This window comes from Dreissena polymorpha, chromosome 9 (genome assembly GCF_020536995.1).
Source record: "Dreissena polymorpha isolate Duluth1 chromosome 9, UMN_Dpol_1.0, whole genome shotgun sequence".
In the NCBI taxonomy this organism is placed as follows: domain Eukaryota; kingdom Metazoa; phylum Mollusca; class Bivalvia; order Myida; family Dreissenidae; genus Dreissena; species Dreissena polymorpha.
In genome coordinates, this window is record NC_068363.1 from 43,189,271 (window position 1) to 43,215,301 (window position 26,031).

General features: G+C 33.7%; 1 protein-coding gene across 5 annotated transcripts in view; it reads left to right on the top strand.

Annotated features, from left to right (window-relative positions):
• The window catches only part of LOC127843650 (uncharacterized), a 123,482-nt gene that overhangs the window by 20,005 nt on the left and 77,446 nt on the right, over positions 1-26,031 (top strand). Inside the window, exons 3-4 of one of the 5 annotated variants that reach the window (XR_008032266.1) lie at positions 7,709-9,085; positions 9,231-10,638. The exons of 2 other annotated variants lie outside the window; for them this stretch is intronic. The gene's annotated coding sequence lies outside the window, so the exon portion shown is untranslated. Of the gene's footprint in view, positions 1-7,708; positions 10,639-25,859; positions 25,956-26,031 lie in introns of those variants that run through there. 2 more of the 5 variants (XR_008032264.1, XR_008032265.1) reach the window with 2 other exon arrangements.

Below are 26,031 nucleotides of genomic sequence, written 5' to 3' on the forward strand. Positions count from 1 at the left end.
CAGGTTCCTGTGAAAGAGGTGGAATCTGGAAAAGATCTCCAATAGCTAAGATGGACACTCCGCCGAAAAAAAGTATCAGATTCCATTGTTCCTTTTATCTCTGTGAGACGCAGATAGATATAGTATAAGTCTTGTGAGCTTATCATAGATATTTCGTCAATGATCACTATAGTTAATCCATTGTATTTTGTACGTAGCTCGTGAAGTTTTTCTTGTCATAGTGGGGTATACTCGCTTGATTTTGAGTGCTGTTTAATAGGCAACTTCAGGGCAGAATGTACTGTCATTCCATTGATGTTGTGGCAGCCGTACCTGTTGGTGCCCGTAGCAGAACAGTGCAGTCAGTCAGCTGGTCACCTTCACCTATTAACTTAGAAACAGCCATGGTGTATAGCTTTTATCAGCAAACTCTTTTCTGTACCCGCTCCACCAGTAACAAAGATGTTGAATGGAGGTGGTTCTCTGTCCCTGAAACACGACTTTCTTGAGAAATTCTACACCAGTGCAACATATATGAAAATACTGCTCTGTTTAATGCCCTGTATTCTATTTTCTGATTAGTTGTCGGTATTCATCATCTGAAAGCACATTTATGCAGGTGTCATCATAACTGTATGCCCTAAAATATCTGTACTTACATTTTCCCCTTTAACACCAGAATAGAATTCAGGGTTCATAATTACACTTGCATCATCCAACTTGGTTCCATGTGCTCTGCCATCACCTCCTCTTGGAATACTCTCATCTATGCAGTGCATCCCCGACATCTATAATAGGTCCATTCTCTTCATAATCCTCCAAAGATGCTTCAACACACAGTCATTTTTTTGATATGCTTCACATTTTTCTCTTAGAGCAACAATATTGTTCATATATGCTTCTTCAAATGAAGCAAACCCCTGTTAAAAATCTTCCTCTTCTCTCAATGGAATATACAACATAAGCTTATAATGAAAATATTTCTCACTCTTTTTCAGCTTAGAATTAGTATGAGTTCTAAGTATGGCATGTGTTTTTTTTTCTCATATTTCCAAATTTTCCGTTCAGGTGAATTTTATTGGTTTCTAGTTCATGATTATCTCCATCTGCCATAACTGAGGGATGTGAATCATTTGAATCTGACTTCCTGTAGTCCATGATGCAAAGTCAGCTAGGCATAAATCTACCAAACTGTCTGGTCTTGCTGCATATCTATCGATCATTTCAGAGGTTAATACTTCTTCACTGTCATCATCCAGCTGTTCACATAGTTTGGCTTCATAATCTGTACTTTCTCTTCTCGAATATATGTAGGCACAAATATTACTGATCTGCTAGTTCTCCTCAATGGCAGTGGAAGTGCCTTATAAATGGCTTCTTGAGCTGTAACTTCCCTATGTTTAAGGAACACATTACCGAGTTGTTGTAGCTGCTGTTGTAAGCTAGCATCTTTTGCTTGTTTGCTAGCATGTTTTTTAGAAAACAATTAAACATAAATAAAACTAAACAATTTAAAAATATCGAAAACAAATTATACTTTGATAAAGATTGTAACGATGCTAAATCAAAATATTATAAATGTCTTCATATATATAGGAATCACCCGAATATAGAAACAAGGCAGGAAATGGTACAGGCATGGAATACAGTTAGAAAGAAAAATTTGTCTTTGATGAAAATGAAACTCAAAAATTAGAAAAGTCAAAACTTGAAAATGCTAAAACGTACTGGAAACTATTGAAAGGAACCGTTGTGCAAGATAAGTGTCCCATAAGTACTCAACATTTTTTTGAATATTTTAAATCTGTAAATGATCCCCAATCTGTGTTTTTTCAACCAGACGAAGATTTTTTATACTTCAATGAAAGATATTTAAACGGAGAACTACAGGTGATGTTTGATGAACTGAATAGTCCCATAAGTGTAGAGGAAATTAAAAAGGCATGTGCAACTTTAAATAATGGCAAGTCCGCTGGACCAGATAAACTTTTAAATGAATTTTTTAAATACGGAGTGCAAAATGTATCATTTATTAATGTTCTGCACACGCTGTTTAATAAATTGTTTAACGCTAGTCATTTTTCAGATAAATGAGCGGAAGGGCATATAGTGCCGATTTATAAAAAGGGGGACGCATCTTAACCAGAAAATTATAGGGGCATTACGTTACTAAGCACTTTCGGAAAACTGTTTACAAAACTTCTTAATAATAGGTTGAATATTTGGGCAGAGAAATATCATGTATACATCGAAGCACAGGCAGGTTTTAAAGGGAAAATGGGAACAGTAGACAACATTTTTGTACTACATAGTGCTATTATGCATCTGATAAACAATGGTAAGAAATTATATACAGCTTTTGTCGATTTTACAAAGGCATTTGATTACCTGGTTAGGGATGTTATTTGGTTTAAATTAATAAAATTTGGGGTTAGAGGGAAAATGCTAGATATAATTAAAGCGATCTATATTACCGTCAGATCGAAAGTAAAACAATAATAACCAGCTCAGTGAAGATTTTTAATGCTTTCTTGGTGTAAGACAAGGTGAATCGCTCTCACCATTTTTATTTTCAATGTACCTTAACAACATTGAAGAATATTTTATATCACATGACTTCAGAGGGCTAGATATAGGTACCTTAAAATTAGTTTTGCTGTTATATGCAGATGATATCATACTGCTATCAGAGACTGAAACTGGACTTCAAAACGGATTACACTTGTTAGAAGCTTACTGTGAAAAATGGAAGATGTGTGTAAATACTGATAAGACTAAGATTATGATTTTTAGAAAAGTTACACTAAGAAAAAACGTTATTTTTACATATATGGAGACAAAAATAGAAATTGTTCAACATTTTACTTATCTTGGAATTGTCTTTACAACTGGGGGCTCTTTTAATGGACCGTTTATTTCACTGACAGGCCAAGCTATGAAAGCTATTTTTAAGTTAAAAAGTTGTTTTACAAGGTTTCCCACAATGTCAATAAGTCACAAGTTAGATTTGTTCGACAAATTAATTGCACCAGTCTTAAGCTACGGATCAGAGGTTTGGGGGCTAAACAAAAATATCATACAAATAGAAAGAATACATTTAAAATTTAGCAAAGAACTACTCGGTGTAAGGTCTCAAACACAAAATAATTTCGTATACGGGGAACTGGGCAGAACCCCATTGAAAAATAAATTTTATATAAATGTTATAAAATATTGGTGTAAAATATTACAAATGGAACCAATTAAATATGCAAAAATAGTATATAATACCATGGTAGAAAATGTAGAAAACAATAATGATAGCAAGTCATGGGCATATAATGTTAAGATTTTATTACAATCTATTGGTTTTTCCCATGCATGGATATATCAAGGTGTTGGGGACATAGATATGTTTCTTCTCGCGTTTAAAGAAAGAATCAGAGATTTATTTTTACAAAATTGGATAAATGAATTAAACGAGTCAACACTATCTAGTTCATATACTATGTATTCTATTTTTAAGTTACAGCCATATTTATACCAGGTTAATATAGACAGTTGTAGGATTGCATTATCAAGATTAAGAATGTCTGCACATAATTTAGAAATAGAAGCTGGTAGATGGAAAAAAAAACCAATACCTACTCCACGCGAAAATAGAACATGTAGTATATGTCATAAGTTAGAGGACGAATTCCATTTTTTATTGGAATGCCAACTTGACACTGAATTAAGAAAAACATACATTAACAAATATTACTATGTCAGACCAAACGTACCGAAATTTATCGAACTTCTTCAGTGCAATAATAGTAAAACAAATAGAAACCTTGCAATTTTTGTTAAAAAAGCTTTCGAATTGAGAAATACATACCATACATATTATGAATAATTAAACAGTATTAAAAATACATACCTCTCACACGCTCACCTAACACATATCATGCTAACTAAAAAAAAAAAAAAAACAACAATTTTTTTTTATATAATCATACTCACAACAATGCGAGCCTGTCAAACATGTCAATGTGTAAAATGGCAATCCATCTTTTCTATGTTTTCTCAGCCTCTTATTACAACACCGATGAAAACACACACCACTATTTTTTAACCAAATTAGTAGAAAAACAATTTGTGTCAAGAAACAGTAGTGGTACCTGAAATAGACAAAAATACACTGTTATTACAAATAGATACAACATAACACACAATTATGTTTATTAGGTGTATTGCAAACATAAGAATCAAATAAACGTCATTAGTAAACATCATATTTTATTAACATGTAAGCCAGTATATGTATATTGCTCATTTTTATGTACGTGTACATGTATGTATCTAAGTTTATAACAGTTGTCCATCATATACCATGCTATTTTATTCTATGTTGTTACTAAAACTTACAAAATGTGCATAATTTGTAAGGTTTACTTATTTGTGAACGCAAAAACAATGCATTTGTTTACCACATAACAAATAACAATCGATAGTCTAAATGTGTAACTTTTAAATCTTCAAAAATTGTTAGCATGATGAATTGGCCATCACAAATCAAGCCACTCAATTGTATCATTAGTATATACATATAGTTCTATCATGTGTAGTAACCTAACTCTTTGAATAAGATTACTTGACTAACATGAGTCATGAGCAGACTTACACACTTATTAAATAAAAGTTGGTCAACTTTACACATGCGCCTCAACCTGACGTTTTGATTTCGGGTTAGGTTGTCAAGCTTGTAAAACTGTACCACACTTACTACGTTGACGTACCATGATAAAATCCATCTAACTGTATCCACGACGGTAGTTAATCCGATTATTTCCAGACACATTGCTCCACTTATAAATCGATTGTGTAACGGAAGCACGCGTTAATATATCTGATAGTAATATCGTTATGAGCTTGAATATGAAAGGCTACACAACACCAACATCAATCGCAAAATACACATGCACCAATTACATTACCAAGGTTGTAAAAATGTTATATGATACCAAATATGTGTATACATATTTATATGCGTGTGTGTGTGTATATAACAAATGTTATTTTGTAAACTGTTAAACATGTATGTAAATATATATGTAAATAACTTTTACTGATGAATGCACCTGATATGTACATGTACCTGAAATCAAACACTATGGCATGCCTACGTGAGTTTTTCTATTTTTTTGGCTTTCTAACAAGGAATATACAATTTCAACCCCCCCCCCCCCTAAAAAAAAGGCTACCTAGATCTAATATCCATTTTGTGTTAACTCACCTTTGTGTTTCAAATGTATACTAAATATACCGTTCATATCTAAATTTACACTTTTTAATATATAAACTCTAGTTACATTTCATGAGACTAGAACTTACATTTTTCTCCGAAATTACCCAATAACCCTGGTCTGAGACAAATACACGTTATATTAATTTATATATTTTTTTTTTCCTTCCATCGCTTCCAAACGTTTATTTATCTATTTATCTTTTATTGTATTTTCACAATCAAAACTACATGCTGATGTATCAGCATATGTCTGACAGATATCTAACATGATGCAACATATCTCACCATTAACCGGTTATATATTTCTTTGTCATGTGTTACATGCGGAATGATGGGCATATTGCCTCTTTTCCTGAATAAACATCTACATTATGTTATATTTGCCTCAGTACATTTATTATTCTGTACTACGTATTATATAACAAATGCTATATTATCGGATTGTAAAACATTTCACTTGTTCAGATGTCTCTGTATTCTTATAGAGAATATATTGTACTTCATAACATTGTGTAACAATATGCATGTTTTATTATGACCTTGACTTTGATATGTGTAGAACATCTTTTGTATACTTTTGTGTACTCATGGGCATTTCTGCCCCGATGTATTTGGAAATAAATCCTAAATCCTATCTCCACTGACATTACATGCCTCCAATATGTCTTGAAGTTTAATATCTTTGTATGGACATTGTTCCACAAGCTCTTGAATTGTCATATGTATGGTACAGAAGATTTGTTTGTAGTTGGGTTCATTCACAGTTTCCGTGTACTGAATTTCCGACTTATCTGCTGAATGTGTTTGTTCATGTTTTTATTTCTGCCTCCTTCCCGTTGGTACTTTTGGATGACTGTTTATCTCCATGGACAACAATTGTATATGGCAATGGAAATTTTGGAAAATGAAATCTAAACAATTGGCCATTTTCTCTGCATGTTCTTGTATTTGAATGGCGTTGGAGTGTAGAAACCAATGTGTATACGTCATCATCATTTTCTGGCGGTTGACAACTAATGTACTGATCTACAAAGTCACAAACTTCTTTATCATTGCTTTCACCAATAATGGGTACATCTTTTACCCAAAACACGAAATGACTATGGGGCGATCCTCTCTGTTGAATTCAGTTCTGATAAAAACATCTGTTACCCCCCCCCCTAACACTTTGTTTTTCTTGAAAATTATTTTGAAATACTTTTGTACTTTGTAGTCAAAGTGTTTTGCGCCAGTTACCGGATTTCTTCTTATCCATTAAAACCTTTGCTCCCATGTCATATTTCTTGCATACTCATCAGACAGTTTAACACCTGCTTGTTATGCGACTATGCGTATATTGTCTGGCCATCGTAAATCCGCTGATGACAGTGTGAGGAACCAGGTGAATACACCAAGCTGTCTTACCATTCCAAGAAGGTTCTACATAGTTCGCTGCAAGTAAACTGGTGAACCCTTTACGTTTTTTAAGATCATATATGCGGTCATTTTATATAAATGTTTTTAATAAAGATGATGATTTTATCATTGAAGCTGTTATTGTATCTGTGTTTTGTGTTTTTCTAAGGGCTATCTGAATATTGTCACTAACCTGTTTCTTTTCTGTTAGAAATTACATGAAAAATATCATCTATATTGTTGCGAATCTGTTGTCAACATTAAGAAGTCATGTATTGATATATTTTCTAAAATGTAGTTAAGGTGTCCGTCCCACTGTAAAACCAAAGCAACCCTCTGGGAAAAGTACTGGAAAAGACAAGACTTCAGCAAACTTATCAGTCAGCAAGCTCAGTGGACGATAACCTTCCGCTGGTGAAATAGACACACGTTCATTCCCATGCATATGTAGTTCAGTAGTTTGCCAGCAAGTACAATAAGGCAATCCTTTTTCCAAGTTCTCAGCTGTTTCATCCTCACCTTCATCATAAGATTTGTCATTTACATTTTCCTCACATACATTTTTAATTTTTACACCTTTTTTTCAAAATATTTTAATTACTAGTGTTATTACTAACACTTTTATAACGTGTTTTGTTCTTTACAGGTTCATTACACATTTCGTCATTTACATTCATCACACGTTTTGTCCTTTACAGGTTCATCACACGTTTTGTCATTTACAGGTTCATCACACGTTTTGCCTTTTACAGGTTCTTCACACATTGTGTTCTTTAAGGTTTCATCACACGTTGTGTTCTTTAAAGGTTCATCACACGTTTTGTTATTTTCTCCTTGGCCACAATTATTATTGTTTATGTCCTCACAACTTGATATTTAATTTTCAGAAAACATGTTATCCCACATGGTCTTGTCAGCAACAGCGGTTAAAAGCATCGCGGTTTTTTATGACATTTTCGAAGAAAGGATTTTTCTGTTTCAGTACTGTAAGAGCTTTCATCCAGTCTATGGTCTAATGATCTGAATGTATACAGCTGATTTAAACTCTTGTTTCCTTTTTAATTTCAGCATCACAAATTCAGAATTTGGTGGAAGTCTAGGTAAATTTGAACATGCATCCCATGTGTCAATTGGAACATTAACAACTGTACCTGATATCGCTTTCTGGCCGCCTGATGGTCTGGACATAATTTTCATGAATGGTAATCTTTGTGATACTAAATGTGTCTCAAGTGGAGTCAATTCACTAAGCTCTGGTGGTATTGCGCATACTTTCATTTTATTATATTTTGGGGTGGAATATTGTCTTGTTTAAATTTTGCCATACATGTTTTACAAATGTTACAATATTTTGAGCAACATTAATCTTTAATTTTAAGTTTGTCATCTTCATGAGATGCTTGATGCATATTTTCTCATATTTGTTTCTCCTCACTAAATGTCTCATCGTCAGTTGTAGTTTTATCCTGTCGTAAAACATGACCCTCTTCAAAGGGAAATTCTTGTGTCAGATAGTCTTTCCATATTTCAAAAAAGAAATCATTAAGTTGAAGAACTGACTGTTTGTAAAGAAGTCTTAGACACGATGAGCACGTATATACACGTCCTTTCGTAGCTTCCTTTTTATACTCTTTAATAGCTTCATGCTCCTCCAAAACAGCTTTTCTTCTTTTCACTTTATAAGCCTTTTCATTTTCTTTTTCCACGTCTGTAATTTTTCTATTTTTCATATGCATTTCTCTTTCTATGTCTTTTTTTAAATTTTTGTTTTTCCAGTTCTGTCATTTTACTTTTTATGCCCCCCTTCGAAGAAGAGGGGGTATATTGCTTTGCTCATGTCGGTCTGTCGGTCTGTCGGTCTGTCGGTCGGTCTGTCGGTCTGTCGGTCTGTCGGTCGGCCCGTCCACCAGGTGGTTGTCGGACGATAACTTAAGAACGCTTAGGCCTAGGATCATGAAACTACATAGGCACATTGATCATGACTCACAGATGACCCCTATCGATTTTGAGGTCACTAGGTCAAAGGTCAATGTCACTGTGACCCGAAATAGTAAAATGGTTTCCGGATGATAATTCAAAAACGCTTATGCCTAGGATCATGAAACTTGATAGGTAGATTGACCATGACTAGCAGATGACCCCTATTGATTTTCAGGTCACTAGGTCAAAGGTCAAGGTCACGGTGACCCGAAATAGTAAAATGGTTTCCGGATGATAATTCAATAACACTTATGCCTAGGATCATGAAACTTGATAGGTAGATTGATCATGACTGGCAGATGACCCCTATTGATTTTGAGGTCACTAGGTCAAAGGTCAAGGTCACGGTGACCCGAAATAGTAAAATGGTTTTCGGATAATAACTCAAGAACGCATTTGCCTATGATCATGAAACTTCACAGGTACATTGATCATGACTGGCAGATGACCCCTATTGATTTTCAGGTCACTAGGTCAAAGGTCAAGGTCACAGTGACCTGAAATAGTAAAATGGTTTCCTGATGAAAACTCAGGAAAGCTTATGGCTAGGATCATGAAACTTCATAGGTACATTGATCATGACTCGCAGATGACCCCTATTGATTTTCAGGTCACTAGGTCAAAGGTCAAGGTCACAGTGACAAAAACATATTTACAAAATGGCTGTCACTACAACTTAGAGCCCATATGGGGTGCATGCATGTTTTACAAACAGCCCTTGTTTTCATCTGCCTTTCTCTTTTCTATCACTTTCTTTTAATTTTTCTGTCTCCATTTCTGTTATTTTTCTCTTGATTTAAGCCATTATCTTTCTTTCATTTTCTTTTAGTTTCTCTTTTTCCATTTCTGTCATTTTACTTTTTCATATGTCTTTCTCTTTTTATCACTTTATTTTAATGTTCCTTTTTCCATTTCTGTCATTTTTCTCTTTCTGTTAGCCATTATCTTTATTTCATTTTTTTGGTTTTCTTTTTTGTCCATTTCTGTCATTTTACTTTGCCCATCTGCCTTTCTCTTTCTATCACTTTCTTTCAATTTTCCTTTTTCCACTCCTGTCATTTTATTTTTTAAATCCACCTTTCTCTTTCTATAATTTTCTTTAAGTTTTTTTTTCTTTTTCTGTCATTGTCCCTTTTCCGTCAGCCTTTCTCTTTCTATCATTACATTTTCTTTCTTGTAGTATGGAATCACTCAAACTTTGCCTATATTTCAGTTGTCTAAGTCTGGTCTTCCCCTTCCTTTCATTATCCTTTTCATGTACTCTTGTACTAACCTGTTCGCGAGCTATTGGAGTTTGCTGTTGTAAGACTACATCATAATGGTCTCCACGTTCATGGTTAAGGTATATTGCTGGACTTAAAATGTTTATAGTTGCATCAACATAAGTTGCTGAATGTTTTAACCATTTGATTTTTTGTCCGTATGGAGATTAGGTATAAATAACTCTTTTTAAAAGATGAGCCTTGGCTGAAATTTCCACTTCAGTTGCCCAAACAGTATCATCGTGCATATTTGACGGAGTCACTCTCATAAAGGAATGTTCATGACACAACATATGGAGGCGCAATATTTGCCTCAATTGAATGTGATCATTCTCATGTCCGCATAAAACATACGAAATAGCCTGAAGAAGCAATTTCCATCTGAACCTATTCTCTTTGATTCAAATGGCTCTCTTAACATGTTGGATGGTAAATTAGCAGGTTTGTCTGAAAGGCTTTTGTTTGACTTATATGTGTCATTCAGTTCAATTACTTTCTTTTTTGCCATGACATTGGCACCACAGCTGTGGATTTTGTGTGTACATTTCTAGTAGGAGTGGTTTGTTCAAAGCTACTGCTTTTCAAATAATGTTTAGATGTACAACACGTTTGCTTATGTTTATTTTAAGGTGGTCTTGTCTTTGAAATTGTTTCCCACACTTAACATATATATTACACATATACTTTTTTGTAAGTTAGCTCTGCGAGCAAATCTATTCTTGCATTTTCACAAAAGAATCTCATGATTTTAAGCGGTTGAAGTACCTCTATATCTGAAAATAAAAAAAAGCAAAGTTGTTTTTCATAGAAAAAAATGTACTATTTTTATACAATTTTTCAATGTTTGCTAAAGATATCTAACCTATGTTTCCAATATATATATTTATCCATTTTTGCCTTTTTGCAGACAGAAAATGGCATACATGTGTAATATCCATTTTTAAGTCATGAACAATTATTATTCACTTCAAATAAATGGAAGGGTTTCAAATTTACCTGGCCATAAAATCTGTACAGATATCAACGATAAAGTTCTTCCCAATTAAAAATTAAAATTATAATCAAAATGTCTCAAAATATGCAAAATGAGTAATGCATCAAATTGCCATATTATTTACTAAAACTTGAATTATTCTTTTTTGTCTTCAATTAGATCATCCAACATGTTTCTTCAGTTAAAAAATAACAATGCCTTTCAGCCACTACACAAAAGACACTTTTTAAGACACAAACAAGAAGGGAATAAACAGAGTGTAATTTTATGTAGTGTTGCCCGGGCACGCCACACATACATCAACCTTACTAAATAAATGTAAGGTTAATATGTGTCGGGATCGCAGGTCTTGAATCAATCCAGTTTCCTCTTAGAGAAAATCTTCTGCAAAAATAAAATGACAAATGATCTTTTCCTAGTATGTGTCAAGAACTTTAAAGGTGCTGACAACACAGGTAATTGAGTTGTAATCAAAGATGACTGCTACCAGTGTACATGATGCCAACAGTGAACTTTGATCGTGCCCAATGTACAAACCAGAAAACACGATGCAGTAACATATACACATGAGTAAGAAATAATATACTTACCTGAACATGTGTAATGTTGCCAAGAAATGAAGTTGAGAAACCACAAACATTACTAAAATAGTATACCAACTGAAGGAGCCAATCTATTATTAGCCTAGGTGACCTTGAGCCTAGTGACCTCAAACCTCATCAACAGGTAGAGGACCATTCAAGGTACCTACATGCAAAATATATCAGAGATCGGTCAAGTATTAAAGGCGCTATGAGAAACTGTTACCAAAGTGTGACCTTAAGAAAATTTATTATTAGCCTCGGTGACCTTGACCTTGACCCCAGTGTCCTCAAACCTCATCAAAAGGTAGAGGTCCATGCAAGGTACTTACATGCCAAATATATAAGAGATCGGTAAAATATTTAAAGCGCTATGAGAAACTGTAACAAAAGTGTGACGGAAGGAAGGAAGGAAGGAAGAAAGGAAGGAAGGAAGGACAAACTGGCAACAAAATAAATGCTTACCGGTAACCGAAAATTTTTGGGGAGCATTAAAAACATTCCCATGTTAACGCCAACGATGTTTGTAATTATATTATAGCAGAATTTTATAGAAATCGCCACGTGTATTCAGTTTAAAGAAATCTTACCAACGGTAACTACATAAGATTACAAACTAATTGCCAACGTGAATATATGTTATTGCTTATTATAAATACAAACATGATTTATGAGAAACACCGGTCAATAAGAACAGAATGTGTAAGAAACCTTTACGTATCAAATAAATTACAAAAACAAAACAAGCTTTCATTAATACTGCTTTGTTTTCAGATCCACAGTAATTACATCTCCGTTGTCACATAAGACATGCAGACAAATAGAGAAAATATGCTATGCTCTTGCTATTCAAGCAATTGTTTAAGTTTCTTTGCGACGAACCTTTTGGTATGCTGAGTAAACAAAGAAATGTGCGGTGTATGCATTCGGAATACGAATATTATTTTTATACAATCGATTAACATATATCTGTTGTATAATGACCAACACAATTTAAACGTTTTTGCATAACACTTATAAGAATGTATATACATCTTATTTCTGCAACATAAACTCCATGCGTTGAGGATCGTTTTGTTTAGATTGCCCACACTTGGTCACATTGAAATATGTCTCTCATAACGCCTACAAAAACATATTTAGCTGACAAGGCGCATCCCCAACTTTTAATTTCTTCTGGCGTAAAATAAACTCAGAGCCATCAAGTTTGTAGTAGGAAGCTAATTTTTCTTGCGGAGACAGTATACGACCTAAAGTCGGAAACCATTTCCGTTATCAGAAACGAGGAATGATAGAAACACATTATGTTCAATGTAATTAAGTGGAAATTGAGTCTTTTGTTTTCACAACAATATTTGTAAGAGTTTTACTTTCATGAACCTCTAAACCTTAGTATTTGCAAATTTTACGTTTTCAATTATCTGTAATCAGAGTTGTACTTTGCTTAACAATTATACCCTTTTTTATCAGTAATGTTATTTTTCCCTTTTTGTTTCGCGTTAATAATTATGATTTTTGATATCGTATACGTAACGTTTTTATCAATGTGAATATGTGCTTGCGTGCCAAAACGTGATAAAATTGTCTTAGAAGCCTAGTATTATCATTTTGGTTGCACTTCTATTTCTCTTTGCATTTGACGCTTAACATGTTATTTGTGTTATATCGCTGACGAGAATCGAAATTGTCCCAGTCTGATACCACGTTTAAAACATAATAAATGAATACATTTACATGGTACGTTATGTCCAATTAGAATGTATAGGTTATTTCCTATATTCACATTTACCTGAAAATGTATAACATATATTCCCTTGAAAATAATGATTGATACATTAAAGTTGTTTTTGAAACGAATACCGTTATTTTAAATGATAAATGACGATAATATGATAAATATATTCAGCCTACACAAATAGGAAACACTATTCGTTGACAATATTTTGAATTATATATAAAACAATATATATAACAAAACAGTCGGTGTATATCAGAAACAGAGTTCTAACTGTCCGTGTTTGTACTGTTCAAAGTTCAGTGGATTCCAATAAACATATATTATCTGACACTGTGGACAACAACTAACGTTATTACATACTGCAGTTGGGCGTAATATCGATTTGAGCTCAAAGCGGACGTTAATGGCACCAATCGACAGTCACGTGTTAAACTTTCTTAGAAGTTACGCTTATGTAACAGAAAACCCAAGAGTTTATGCCATCTTATAAACTGTGTGTGTTTCATGTTAATGAATTATACTCATTTTCCACAAAATTCCTTAAAGGTTGACCGTGTGAACATAACTTATGTTTTCATTATGTACTAATTAAAAATGATTTAATTGCATGAATGTTCAAATAAAACACATCAAAAGGATAAATGTTGGTCCAAGTTTTGAAACATAGGCCACTCCAAATTGATCTGTTGGTCGTCGGATTTGCCGCACCTATTTTTTTCAAAATGGAAAAAAAATAAAACCAATTACCGCTCGCACTCATTTTTGTGTCCTTCTGTAACCATAGCGCTTGTTGTTGTTTTTTAATTTGTGGAAAAAAACAAAACGCGATCTAGCAGAAACGATTTTGACGCTGAATACGAATGACAAATATAGTGTTTCGTAACCCTTTAAATCGATAACTGCAGACGCTAAAAAATTCGATCGAGACGACCAGTACATGTTTCCCTGTCGTGACCGTTTTAACAAATGCGGTAAAAAGTTGCTGAAGCCAACCCTTAAAAATATAAACACATCTTCTACGTTCTGTGACTTATTTGAATGTGTTTGTTTACGTTCGAACATGCAACTATCAGCAGATACCGTTGAAGCATGTTCAATTTCAAACAAAATCGGGAAACATGACGTAAGATTTTTTTAAAACTTTTTCTTCATTAAATGGGCATATGGACGGTATTTCCCTATATGTAGGCAATTTTTTCCTATAACACAATTTTGAGTGAACAAAAATAAACATAAAATCATTAAATGCTGGTTCTAAAAGTTTGACAGGGACAATGTTTATACTTTTTAAAATACATTGTTGACGGAACATGTTTAACAGCTAGTTCCGTTTATTTCAGAAACATCAAATAAATTCTTTGTAATGTATAAATTTATTTCAGAAAAATACAAAACCGTACTAGCCATCGATATGCCCCTTTTAAAATAAGGTAGCGACAATGGATTATATGCATGGCCTTTGTCCGACTGTCTGTCATTATCATTTTGATGATTGTGCCTCTTCAAGTGCTATTGCAACATGTTATACCTTTTCAAAGCTTGCAACATGGTATACCTTTTCACAGCTTTCACTGTTTAAAACTTCAAATAAATATAAGCAGCAGTAGGTAGACATGTGTCCCTCACTTCAATAATAATGTTACACGTATATTTCGTGGTCAAAGGTCATATGCAACTTACTCCTATAAATATGAGGTCGATATATGTTCTTTATATAAGAATTGATTTGAATGTAAAATATAGCTGTATCTCTTGATAACGCAATTTTTTTCCATCGAAATGTGAATTTTTTTATTCTTCTCTCTTCGCTCGCTCGAGAATTTTCCTGTTTTCAAAAAAGTTTTTTTTTCGGTCGCCTCTTCAACTTTTTTCAAAAACAATCCGTAGACCAACAGGTCAATTTGGAGTGGCCTTATATAAGAAATGATTTGAATGTAAAATATAGCTGTTTAAACATGTATCTCTTGATAATGCAAATTTTTTCTATCGAAATGTGATTTTTTTTATTCTTCGCTCTTCGCTCGCTCGAGAATTTTCCTGTTTTCAAAAAAAAAGTATTTTTTTTTTCGCTCTTCAACTTTTTTTCAAAATAATCCGTAGACCAACAGATCAATTTGGAGTGGCCTAACAAGAAAAGACTTACTTTATTTAATGGTATTTACAATCATCTTAACTATACGTTTTATTTTGCGCACTCGGTATTGCGAGAACAGCGAGGTACAACGTATTTAATAATTATATTGGTTGACTGAACTAGTTTAATGCAGAAATAATGTGTATATCGCGCGATAAGAGACGGTTATCTTCGGCGTAATCAATGTTTGTTTGTGTGCCTGTTTTCTAACTTTTATGTTATCAGGTATTGATCTACCCTTTACAATTGTTATTGCTGGTATGCATTTTGAAATGGCATCACTGGTTTAATGCCCCAATAAGAAGTATTTCGAAAGAATGAATTTCGGTGCAGAGTTAATTAAACTCCTTGTGCTAGAAAGTGACGCATACATGTTTCACGCCGTGCGTTTGATGTAACCGTTTTTCACTATTGATATCACACAACCTTTTCACAATTAATTTCGAGTATAATTTAAATATTTATTTAAATTGTATTGTTTGAGTACAACTATGCAATCAAAAGTAAATCGGCAGAAATTAAAATGAATTAAAGATTACCACATAAAGTAGTGTGTACAGAGTAACATTTTTGCAGTTAACATTTAATCATTTAAGGCTGTTATTTGTTTACAAATACGCAACCAACCTGATTTTACATAGGTTATATAAAATTCATTATATATTATGTGCACATGCGCTTCGTAACAACCTTTCTTAAGCATACATAAAACTATGATCTATATAGTTTCCATGAAAACACTTGCGATAATATTTTTTGGTCGCATTATCGTTAACATTATTATTTATCATAACTATATTTCAAAATACTGAGTTTTATCAACTTAGCTGATGTACTTATTTAGATAGTCAATGCCCATTTTTCGAACATAGACACAACTGAAATAACGTAAATATTCATAATGCCCATTTTAGACTTCGATCACAATGCCAAGTTTTATCTTAATTGCTGTTTATAATTTTTCGCGTATGTCGTGCTCAGTGATTTTTTATTCACTGTATACAATGTTTCAAATCACGATTACTAAGAAATATATATATCGATTTCGGTACACAATTCTTAGATAAAAAATTCCTTAGTTTCTTAAATGTTACTTTTGGGGGAAGCGATTAAATCAGTTGACTACAATGTATATTTATTTGATTGTTCGTTCAAGTAAAGAAAAGTTGTGTTTTTGAATTCTGACAGCATGGTCATCACTGATGCGTTTACATAATACAAACGCGGAATCATGCTAGCATCATCAACACTCGAGCAAAAACATTCTCTTAACTTCTTAATTTTAGTCTGATGTAAGCTTAAACATTGTTTTTTGTCAGAAACAATTACGATTATATAGAAAGAACTGACTTAATATTATCTTATTTATTCAACGACAAACCCCAATATGTTTAACTACATAATGTATTATTTTAAAGGTTTGGCATTTAAATGTCAAGGCTGTGATTATTTGTATTACCCAGGCTCCCCCGAGAACGGCGGAAAATTTAAGTACATTATGGATAACTACACCTGACAAATGGGAAGTGTGTTAATCGAAACTAAGCCTTTAAACAAAATAATTTGTTCTCCAACACAGGTTCAGTCAATTACGCAGGATCCTAGGGTCTGGGCCGTACTATGTACACCACTTGACAGACTGACGGTGTTCTGCACGCTTCAAAGTCCCAGCCATGACGATGTAGGTTTTAAAGGAAGGTTGTAAAACTCGACATCACTGGAATATAACAAAAATATGGCAAGCATCGTATAACAATAAGTAAATAAGTGGGAGGATGGGTGGTAAATGTAGAATTGTGAAAACCAGCGAATTACTCAAATATGAGACCAGCTCGAGAAAGATTGATTATGCATGAGGGCAATGGTTTAAAATAGAGGACGAGTCTATGTGTTACCGTGGACTGGGTAGAATGGGTTATGCCATTGGGGTCTTTGGTTTCGGCGTTCCCTAATAAAATTGCCGTTGTGTTAAAGAAGACAGTTTAGTCTTGAGCGAATAAACATTATATATTTATAGCCAAAAAAAAACACAATAATAAAATAATACATCGCAGATCGTGATATTGTAATGTATTGATATCTTAAATAAATATATTTACCCTGGTACCAAATTGTGCCGATGTTTTAGGTAAATATCTCCATCCTTCGCTATACGGAAGTGCCTCAAACGGAATACTATGCTTACTTAACGGAATACTATGCTTACTATTTCCAAATATCAAGACGCCAGTTATATTTGTTGAGGATGGTGTAACCAAATACTACCATTATTGCGATTCGGAATACATGAAGCAATTGGGAATACCTGACACCTGCTTAGAAATTGCATATCGGTGGATGTTTTTTTATGCAACCATAAATGTTTATTGTTTATTTAATACAATGACATGTGACGCGTTTTACCATAAAGATACTGATACATGTATGTGACTTTGATGTGAAACATTTTGGACGACCTTCTTTTAAACCAGTTCTGAGTTAGTTTCTATATTATATTCTATATCGCAAAAAGTGAATTTGTAGTGGATAGAGAAGATTTGTGCAAATGCAACACACGAATGATTTCAGTAAAAGTGATCAATATATACATGTATTCTTTTCTCTTTTATACCTCTGTGAATACATATTATTTAAGACTGTTGTATTGAGGATATAAAGTATTGGTTCACTAAGAAAGATTATTTCGTTTGTTCTTTACATTGCCTTCTAATCTTAAGTGATGTTAATATGTCAAATGCATAACAAATTCATTCCAACCCAAATCTTTTTTATCATATATGTAAGTGCTGAATACAATTGAAAATGTATGCAGTGACAACGTAGGAAGAAATGACGTAACACAGAGAATGGTTTATTTTCATTAAACAAACGTGAGAAACTAGCATCATGACACAAACGGAACAAAACGTATAATTAAGTAGCACTCATGGCAATTATATGTCAGACTTGTCTTTGAAGAAATAATAATTAAAAAACACTTAATACATCAGCTGTAATTTTTTATATTTGGTTCGTTTGTTTTATTTGCTGTTTTAGTCCGGCTCTGTTGAATGACTCTTTCTTACATATTCTACATTTAAACTCATATGGTTCATGAATGGGGCATGGTATCCAAGTCCTCCGCTAATTTTAAATTTCTAATTACATATACTGCAACGAAAGCTTCACTTATTATCGCCCTTAAACATTCATCATCTAAAAAGACAGTAAAAGAATGGTTCAAGAAAATTTCATATCAGAATAAGGTCGAGATAATTAATAATCGTGATTTATGTTATATTTTACTTCAAACATGCACACATGCTGTTTATTATGAGAGAAAATATTCGAACATCCAACATTTCGAAGGTCAAGAAATTTAACGACAACTTTGTCGACGATTTTGCTTTAATAACTTTACAATTACTCCGACGTCTACGGTATTGGAACAAAAACCCGAAGGGCGCACAAACACCGTAGAACCGAAGGGCTTATTTATTTAAAAGAAATATAAACTGGCTTACCGGTTGAATATTTCCGCTACTCCTTCACGAAAAAAACAACGAAAACGACGCCATCTTGGAAGTTAAGTTCCAACTGACCTCATTTAAACCCGGTAAGCTCCCGTATACGCAAGCCCCCCCCCCCTGTCCTCGATTGTTGTTTGAATTATTAAAGGTTTTTAAACAATATTCGATATTTTGACGAAGAGTGTCATAAATAATGTATTTATATTTGATATTGTTTTATATATCAATAAATTTTGTTTAAACATATTTATTTCGGAATGCATAAACATGAATAATATACACAGTAATATGTGGATTGACCTTAAACCTAAACTAAGCTTATTGTAATTCGTTCCACAAGAAGGCGAGAAGGACTTAAATTGAACAAGATTTTAATGTCGAGTGGTTGTGATTGAACGTACTTGCAGGTAGAGAAAGGGAAGATAATAGAAAGAGAAATGGAAGCGGATTAAGAGTTGGGTTTATGTTCAGCTCAACGATTACTTAAAGTGTCCCTTCCGACTTCTTTCAAAAGGTTTTGAATTGAGACTAATTTCGTGGCACCTGTGACTATTCTTGCAGCCTCAATTTTGACGTTTTCTAACATTTCTTGGTCTTGTAATGAGCAGTTGTAAATGACATCGCCATATTCGAGAAACGGACGTATAAATGATAAGTAGATGGTTTTCAATTTGGAACGGCCTATAACTAACTTTTTCGTTATGTTTATTTATGTGTAGGCCTTATTAACAATTAACTAAATATGGGTGCCCCATTTAAGGTATAGTAAAGAAGAGCCCAATATGTTTATACTTTGTGACTTTGCTAATTGCGACGTTATTCATATATACAGGGGAATGTTGAATTGTGCTTGTCTTGCGATTTATATTCACTGACTCTGTTTTCTTAGGATTGAAAGCCATGTTTTAGCCCATTTGTTGATTCTTTCGAGATCGGATTTAAGTGTAGTTGCAGCGTGGACTGGATTGTCGATACAAAATGAAGGTTAGTTCAAATAACCTGATGTTTGCTTTAATATCTAGAATAATATCATTAATAAAGATTAAAACGAGAAGAGGCCCAAAAATTGAGCCCTTTGGTACTCCAGCGTTGATATGAGAATAATTGGATTCTGCGTTTCGGATGACAACTTTTGTGTCCGGTTTGTAAGGTAAGATTTCTACCAAAATAACAGACTGCCTCTTATGCCTTTATTTGTAAGCTTGAACAACAATCCCTCATGCCAGACACGGTCGAATGCTTTGCTTATATCGCAGAATATAGCGCTGACCTCTATCCCAGAGTCGATAGTCTCGCTAAAGAAATTATAAAGAAACGTTTCAATATATTTCAGCATGTATTGCTATTGTGATTACAACACGTGTACTGTATTGTTGCCCACAATCATACAATCTCTGTAGTCACATAGACGGTATTTTTTATGTAGACAGGCGATAATAAAATTGCAATTCAAGTAATTGATGAAATGTTGCTCGGAGGCTTTACACACACTTGACATGCTGGGTATAGAAGATAATATGCGGAGTTTGCATTCATCATTCGGCATCACGCAAACTTTTATTTCGTGAACGACATACACAGACTGACGGCATACTTACTTACACATATGTTATAGGACAACTTGCACCTATGGTATAGGATAACATATACCTATAGTATTAAAACATAAATTGATGGCTTTAAATAATAGACCAATTGTACAAATAATATACACTGACTGTAAAATAACATTGATAAATGAACGAAAAAACATAATTCGATGGTAAAATAATATACACCGTCAAACAAAATTTAAATGTATTTGCATTACACTTTTGTATATACGTGTTCTGTCTGCAACAATCGCTGCATGCGATGAGTATCGTTTTGTTTTCATCTCGTATTAAGTTTAACTTAAATATGTCTCTCTTAAAAAGAAAGGCATCTATTAAGAAAGCACAGTTTAAAAAAATATATGCAAAATATACACTTCAAAGTAGTTGAACACAACTATCAATTAATGTTGGTGTAAATTCAATTCAATAAGAGCAATCGTCTCTGTAATTGAACGCTTATTTATCTTTCGATGACACTAAACGATATTAACTCGCAACCCTTTCCCGTTATCGAAAAATAAAATAAAAGATATAACTTATTTGTTTGCAACATATTTATTATACCGCCACAAACGAAGTTTAGGAGGGTATATAGGAGTGAACTTGTCTGTCGGTCGGTCGGTCTGTCGGTCTGTCTGTCGGTCCGTATTAAGTGTCCGCTCTCTCATTCAAGTAGTTTTCATCCGATCTTCACCAAACTTGGTCAGAAGTTGTATCTACATGATGTCTAGGCCATGTTCGAACATAGACCTTGCCGGATCAAAAACTAGGTCACGGGGTCACTTAGTGCGTTTTAAACATTCAGCATGTTGTCCGCTCTCTAATTCAAGTAGTTTTCATCTGATCTTCACCAAACTTGGTCAGAAGTGGTATCTATATGATCTTAAGGCCAAGTTCGAACATGGGCCTTGGCGGGTCAAAAACTAGGTCATGGGGTCACTTAGAGCGTTTTGTAACATTCAGCATGGTTTTCTCTCTCTTATTCAAGTAGTTTTCATCCGATCTTCACCAAACTTGGTCAGAAGTTTTATCTAGATGATCGAAATGGGCCATGCCAGATCAAAAACTAGGTCACAGGGTCACTTAGTACGTTTTACACATTGAGCATGGTGTCCGCTCTGTATTTCAAGTAGTTTAAATCCGATCTTCACCACACTTGGTCAGAAGTTGTAACTAGATGATGTGTAGATCAAGTTCGAACATGGGCCATGCCGGGTCAAAAACTAGGTCACGGGGTCACTTAGTGTGTTTTAAACCTCACCATGTTGTCCGCTCTCTAATTCAAGTAGTTTTTATCCAATCTTCACCAAAATTGGTCAGAAGTTGTATCTTGATAATGTCTAGGGCAAGTTAGAATATGGGTTATGCCGGGTCAAAAACAAGGTCACGGGGTCACTTAGTGCGTTTTAAACATCACAATGTTGTCCGCTCTCTAATTCAAGTAGTTTTTATCCAATCTTCACCAAAATTGGTCAGAAGTTGTATCTTGATAATGTCTAGGGCAAGTTTAAATATGGGTCATGCCGGGTCAAAAACAAGGTCACGGGGTCACTTAGTGCGTTTTAAACATCACAATGTTGTCCGCTCTCTAATTCAAGTAGTTTTCATCCAATCTTTACCGAACTTGGTCAGAAGTTGTATCTAGATGATGTCTAGGTCAAGTTTGAATATGGGTCATGCCGGGTCAAAAACTAGGTCACGGAGTATCCTAGTGCGTTTTAAACCTCACCATGTTGTCCGCTCTCTAATTCAAGTAGTTTTCATCCAATCCTCACCAAACTTGGTCACAAGTTTTATCTTAATGATTTCTAGGACAAGTTTGAACATGGGCCATTCCGGGCCTAAAACTAGGTCACGGGGTCAATTAGTGCGTTTTTTAACATTCAGCATGGTGTCCGCTCTCTAATTCAAGTAGTTTACATCCGATCTTCACCAAACTTATATATATATATTGAGTTCTTACTATCCATGAGTATAGTGCTGAAAGTTGAAAACATTTTCATATACAAATATGATCAGACGCATAGGGCAATACCACATTATTGCATTAACACATGAAGAGACTGCAGACGGGCCTAATTTTGATCAGTACGCAATTCTGACGATAATTGCACAAAGCCGTATTTAGTAAATTTTAAAGCATTATCGGCACGACTTTATTAGTTGGGTGAAATCACAATCTTAAATATGCTAAGTTAACATAAAAATGAACAACAATTCCTATTGTACTTGATAAATGTCTCGAATATATGGGTATTCATTTCACGCTTATGCAACTTTACTATTGTTTTTTCCGAAGCTAGTGTGTCCTGTTCTGTTTTCATAACTTAATTTGCTTAGACAGATATTGTGTCGTCACTTGATATTGTGAATGCTCTTTAAGTAATCGAGATTTTATTTTTAACGATATATATATAAGCAAAATGATAAAACATTTCTCAGGTTGTATGACGCATACAAACTATTATGTTGCTTTAAAAAGAATTAACGCAAAATGTTTGCATCCGAAAAATGGCAATAACTGTAGTGTATCAAGAAATGCAGTTGACATGCCAAACATTAGCATCTGATGAAATGTGTGTGTCTTATGTCTTTGATAATGTATTTGTTTTTGGTTATAATTATTTTCTACAAAGAAGGTCTAAAATTTTGATCATAGTGAAGCAAAGTTTAACTATCGTAGTGGTAAAGTGGAAGTGGTGCCCGCCTAGCGATCGGTAGGTCACTGGTTTGATCCCCATTATGGAAGCGTTTTATAGATATTCCCCATAGACACCAAGTAATGTTTTCTAATGCCATGAAATGGACTCGAGAGCGTTTTAAACAAGCCTTAGTTTTTCTATGTAATTGCGCTTAAATAAATAGCTTTAAACTGAAGCAATTATGGTGCTCAAATTACAAATGTTGCATAATGTTCGTTTAAGAAATGATTCCATTGCACCATAAGTAAAAAACGTAAAAAGAAAACGTCACAAATCAATTTCGGTGCATGTTTAAAAAAATTAAAATGTAATAATTTTTTAATTTCATTTTTAATCTATGAAAGTTTCGTTTAACGCGGTGCATTGTTAACAATGATTGATAGATGTTGATTTTATTAACAAATGTTTTTTCATTTGTTTTTTATATTGCAATTAAGCAAAGCATACATTTGGAGGAATGTTGTGTAACATAACTGAGCATAACCATTCAACAAATAGAAGCTCACTCCCACAATATATGAAGCATGTTTATTTTTATTATGAGCTAGATGTTCATTTGTTCAAGTAGTAAAATATGTTATATTTGTTCCGAAAGTCATGTACCGGTCTTCCGCAAATTTCTTTTTTTCAGCGCAAACCGCAAATCTAATTCACATATATATTCTTTAAAAACATTATGGATTTCTTAAAAAGGGGTGATATACTGACCAGAGGATTAATCAAGCTTGTGTGAGTGTATGCCTAATGAACTGTTCCATATCTGGTATCCTATTGTTTAGGCAACATGTTCCTTGTCTTAAATGTAAGACTTGCAAATGTCAAAATTATTTCCATACTTATTATGTCTCTGGCGTTTCTTTTCTATAAATGATTGGTTTCCAATAGTCATGGCTAAATGTCAATTGTAAAGAGAGATTGTATTGCGTATCTTTACAACACTAGGTGTAAGAGCTAAATATCAGTCTGAATTTATTCAAACAATAAACTAATAGTGTACATGCTATGCTTTCAAACGTAGAAAGTCATTTCGTCTGCGCTATGATTAATGTCAACATAAGCATGTAATGTCTACCCTTTCGTGATGCATACTGATTTGATATCAAAATACCCTGTCCTCTTACTGGAATGAATAGTTTGTGAATGTTTTGCTTGTTTAACATCACTAAAAAGCACATAGCAACAAGCGCAATGTACTAAATATTTAAAGGCAATATTTAAAGGCTTCTGTAAAGACAATTTCAAACTTAATTTCGTGTAACATTCTTTTTTCTCTCAGTGAGAAGTTTCTCTAAACGTAATATTGTTTATCATCTCAAATTATTTAACCTAAGTAAAATATGCCTACGAATATATTGATTCCCCTAATTCCTATACTCTTTGAATTGACGAATGGAATGAATGTCTGTAAAATTAATTCCATTATGATAAAATGGATATATTACATATAACCATTGATAAAAATTATGGTATACAATTAAATATTGATATAATATTAGGGATGTCAACGAATATCCGAATATCCGAAATTTCGGTCCCGAACCGAATATTCGAATACTATTTTCCGAATCGAATATTCGGAAAAAAAATTAAGTATTTTCAAAGACTTTGTATTCTAAAAATTTGCTTCAAACATTGTTAACAAAAGTTGTTCCTCGTGTCATAGTGTTTATTCCGGTAGGCGCGAAAATGCGTCGCTTTGGTGATGACAGTATACCTGTCATAAATCCCGCTAATTGCCTACCTTTAGAAACTTGAATTTACCAAAGACAGTCACTTTGTGTCAAAATTATGATAGGTGCAAATCGCGTCGGCAATTAAAACACCGACCCGCACTTGATCTAATGACTCGAATTACATTTAAAATGATCAAATATTAAATAAGTAAAGGAAAAGCCGAAAAGAACTTATGCAAAAGATTTTTGATTGACGTAAACCGTGTTCTCCAATCGAAAATGTTGTGTTTTTGCTCTAATTGAATTGAGTAAATGCGTAGCCAGCGTCCCAATATGAGAAATTTGTCCCGAAGTTCGTAAAAAAGACGTACTCTCTCTCTATATATATATAAGTTCAAAATAAAATAAGCTATTCAAGCTCGGTCTGTCTAAAAGTGTTGTTTATGCCACCTTATCAGCGACTTATCGGCAAATTATTGATTTTATCAGGCATTCACAGCATGGTTTTTATGATAGGGGTTGCTAATTGATCTTGATGGATGCATCGTATTGAATTTAAAGCCGAAAATGCTGACCGATAAACAATTGTGTTTGACATAAATTTACTTTTGTTTTCAACTGATCAACATCTAATAAAAAATAATCAACAAAATCAACTTCGAATTAGCGACGGTAACGCTCTGTCAATATAAAGTCAATTCCGGTGAAGTTCTGGTACAAAACGAAAGTAGAATTCATGGAATAATTGTACGGTAAAGAAAGTTGATTTTGTTGATTTTTTCCTACATATGTTGACCGAATATCCGAATATTCGTTCGGAAGGATGACCGAATATTCGAATACCAAAATCGGTATTCGTTGCCATCCCTAAATAATATATATTTCGACGCTCTTGTTGTTTCAATTTAACAATTACAAACTATAGGTCACACATCATGAAGTCTGATACAACGTCTTGGAAGCCATCACACTAGAAATGTAAATGTTCTAAGTTTGTCTTATATGCACTAAGATAAAATTTCCATAATATCGCTTTCCACTTTCCTTGCAGTGAAGTGATGACATGCACAATACCGACAAATTAGATGCAGACGTACGGTGCGTGCATGGGAAGGTTATATTGTCAACATTTGAATAATTGTTTGCATAATTTGACGTCCATGTGACTTGCATATGCCAGTGATATTAATAAATCAGTTTATTGGAGATTTGGACAGCTGTTT